The sequence below is a fragment of the Aegilops tauschii genome, chromosome 5 (genome assembly GCF_002575655.3).
Source record: "Aegilops tauschii subsp. strangulata cultivar AL8/78 chromosome 5, Aet v6.0, whole genome shotgun sequence".
NCBI classification, from domain to species: domain Eukaryota; kingdom Viridiplantae; phylum Streptophyta; class Magnoliopsida; order Poales; family Poaceae; genus Aegilops; species Aegilops tauschii.
Genome location: NC_053039.3, coordinates 4,419,320 through 4,423,361, shown reverse-complemented (window position 1 = coordinate 4,423,361; position 4,042 = coordinate 4,419,320).

The window sequence follows — 4,042 nt, the reverse complement described above, 5'->3', positions numbered from 1 at the left end:
TGAGATTATTTGGTAGCAGAAGGTGATTATGGTCCCGCACGATCGCCCGCATGTGATGGAGGGCATAGTAGGCATCCTTCTGACCGCCAGGCGGCTGCTTGACGCAGGGGAACGTCGTATTATGGGTGAACACGTGCCTGCCGTACCTACGAACTGGCCTCTTAAAGGTGCCTCCAGATGCGACGTAGCCGGGGAGAGCATCATCAAGAACTTTCTTGATATTTGTGTAGTCTATCTTGGAGTCACGGTCCGGGTCGAGATACGTGGCCATGGAATATTTCGGGCTTAAGAGGATGAGTGTGCAATGTGTGTCACTGCATAGAACACGGAATGTTAGAAAAAAAAGAACGATCAAAATCTAAGAAATCATATGTTACGGGGCGGTTAGGAGATGACTTACTCGGGAAAGTAAGGCACGAGGAAGTTATCCTTATCTGGGTTTGCCAGAATGACGCCTTCGAGGTGTGAACTCGCGACTTGCCGGTCCCCAGCGCTGCCCAAGATCTTGGCACGCATGTAGAAGGGGTCGACTATCACAATGTCCGGGGTCTTGTCTCTAATGATCCGCATCTCCATACTCAGCGAAAACAGCCGAACGAAGGTGTAGTGCAGCGGATGAAGGTTAAGCATAGCAAAGATGTCATCAAATCGCAGGACGATCGTACCCCTGACGGCGCTATCCACAAAGCCCTTGCCCTCTGGCACCTTGGCCACGAAAACCGGGTATGCCACATCATTCTCTCTGAGACGCCGCTTCTCCAAAGAAAGAACACTATCATGCAGACTCCGCATAGCACCGGTTGCAGCATTGAGCATATTTGTCGGTAGCATCGGCCTACCCGCCACATGCACCCTCCTCGAGATATCCTTAGGTGAAGGTGGTCCGTCCTGAGCACGGATCGTACTCGGTGCCGGTTGGCTCGCACTGGCGCCCTTGTTAGTCTTTCGTTTCCGTCCCTTCTTCTTGATCTGCTGTAATGGGATCGAGTTCTGCTCACAGACCGCCTTCTTGAGCGTGTTGGGGCTGATAATATTTGGCACCTCAGCTATCTGAGGCTCGGTGAAGGCGGCAGCTGGAGGCGTCTCCTGAGAACTGAACACCAGACGACGCCTGTTGCAATGGGTTTCTCCGCCGTACCAGCTAGATCGCGGTCGTCTTTTTGAGGGTTGGGTTCTTGAGAAGGAGGCCCGCAGAACTCGTCACCGTACCCATGCTCGGCAAAGTACTTATCGACGTTGGTAAATGTACCGTCGTCGTTGTCGTCGTCGTCCGGATCCTGTGCCATATGCATGTTCGGATCCTGTGCCATAGGGATGTCCGGCAGGTCCGGTAGCGTTGCGGCGTTCTTGCCATGGCTTGGCACTGGCACGACTGGCGGTCTTGTCTGTGGGGTGGTGTCCCCCGCCCCCAAACGAATCTGGCTCTTCGGCCAAAGCAGGGGCCAGCTTACACAGGCGCTGAGGGTCATCACATCATCTTCGTCGGCCCCAGCGGGTCGAATCGGAGGTAACAACTCGTCGCAGCCTGGTAGTACCCGAACCAGTTCAACCCTATATAAGGTGGGTGGCATCGGATTACCGTGGAACACGCGGTTGCCCGGTTGAACGATTCTGCCCTTGGCGACATCGACCAACTCGCCGCCCACGAAGTGCAGGAGAGTGCAAGGAACATCGGTGGCGCCCTGCGAAAACATGTAGGGCGTCAGGGATGCCCAGTCAAAGGCAAGGAGATGAAGTCATCGGCCGAGAGGCTTAGTTACCGTGATGCCGTCGAGCTCGGCTAATGTCGAGGCACCGCCAACGGCGGGCGTGCGCGTGCAACTGACGGAGGGGCCGCTTGCTGGCGAGGTGCCGGCCGGCGTACACCCAGGTGCATTAAGCTCCAATGCCCGTGCCGGCGCCGGAGACACGAATACCGCCTCCGCCGGAGACACCAATGGCGCCGCCTGCGCGTTGTGCGAGTTGCTGGCCGTGAAGCTGGGAACCGAGGGAGGCCCCTGTTGGCCGCCCGCAATCCACGTCGTCAGCCCCTGAATCAAGGTAGGCACAATGGCGGTGAGCGTCATTCCCAGTTGTTGTTGCACTTGCTCTTGGACAATCTCCGAAATCCGTGCCACTTGTGCCTTGAGTTCTTGAACCTCGCGCGACTGGCTTTCCGAGCTGGTCTTTTTCTCCTTTCGCCCACCAGCGGTATAGTATGACGACCATTTTGTGGACAAGCCTTTGCCGGCCACACGACCAGCTGATGACGGCTTACTGAGCTTATCCTTGTTTTTCATTACGTTCAACGCCCTATTTAAAGGGGTGTCAAAAGGGGAGCTCTGAGATGACCCCGCGCTACTGCTTTCAGCCTCCTGCGGAAGGAATGTGAACCATTTAGAAATTTGGCTTCATTAACTAGAATGCAACCATATATGTAGCTAATTACGCGGGGGTGTATTCCTTACCAGAACTTTCTCAAGCGCCTTGGTCTTCGGATCCGTGGTAAGCTCCTTTGTTACCGGTTCCTCCTTGTATCGGGCCCTGACAAAGTTCCTGGTCTGCTTGTCAGGGAATTTCTTGAAGCAGGGCGGTAGGCCTTGCTCGGCACGCTCCGCGTCCTCCTTGTCCCATATAGGCTCCGCCACTCTATAACCGCCGGGACCGAGTTGGTGGACCCCTAAGTTCAACTGCCGCATTTCTTTCCCCCACTGACTTGATTCGGAGGTTGCGCTGCTCTCGCACTTGATCTTGAACTCCTTGTAGTCATCTTCGCTCATCAAAGGATATTTCGCCTTGATCTTCTCATAACTATCACCTTTTTCAATCATTGCCTTCACCGTGCTTCTCCATGTAGACAGGGCCGTGCTCATCCTCGTGAGGGCGGCACTGTTCACTTTATTCCCTGAGAGGCGTGTGTTTGCAAACTCATTGGGGAACTTGTATCGTTCGTGCAGCTTCGTGAAGAGGAGGCAGCGCAAATTCCCTCGGTCCTTATGCCTTAGGTTCTCGGTGTTGATCGAGACGGTGCTCCGGAGAATGCACCCGAGCTAAACCGAGTACCCCTTGACTACATGTTTGGGCGCCATTGGATGCCCGTCGGAGTTCACTTCAGTAAATTCATCCTTGACGGTGCCGAGCATGTTCGGGCGCCGGTCCTTCCGTTGCCTCTTCGGTTGGCTGCCATCTGTGCATGCGCCGCCATCATCAGTGGTGGCATCCTCGGCGGCACCATCAGTGGTGTCATCCCCGACCCCAATAGGGGTTGTGTAGTCAGGATCGGTGTCTTCCGCGGCATCGTCCCGATAGCGGTGAGGTTCTTCCTCCATCTCCTGGGACAGCTCCCAGAATTGCTTGCTGCCCGAACCGCCGGCCTCATCGTTGTGGGCCATGTTTCGCTCTAAATAGGAAAAAAGTTTGGTCAAAAAGTTGGTTATTGTCAAGGAACAAGATCATGGTCTCATCATTTAGGGTTTGTCGACACCGAGGCATCCTAAAAGCTAATCTTTTATCATTTAGGGTTTGTCGACGCCGAGGCACCCTAAAAGCCTAAGCGTACATCATTTAGGTTCTCATCGACACCGAGGCACCCTATAGAAGCCAAGGTTTCATCATTTAGGGTTTGTCGACGCCGAGGCACCCTAAATGCTAAGTTAAGTTTTCATCATTTAGGGTTTATCGATGCCGAGGCACCCTAGGTTGGGGCTAATCACTTGGCACTAATCACTTGGCTCTATTGCCACCTATGTTGGGTTTATCATCTAGGGTTTATCGATGCTAAGGAGAATTCTAAGTTGGGCGTAATCACTTGGCTCTATTGCCACCTATGGTTTAATGCAGCAAGAATGGCGGGGCAGTCGATCCTACTTAACTAAGTACTAAGATACCCCGGCCCATGCATTAGTCGCAAGTACCCCATATGTCCTATTTTTAGCAAAGTCATGCTAAATCTCATAGGGAAAATTTCAGCATGACCTTTGCTGAAAATAGGACATATGGAGTTCCCGAATTTGCCGGAACGGAAGTTAATCGACATTCCAGCAAACTCAAGGGCCTCTCGGGG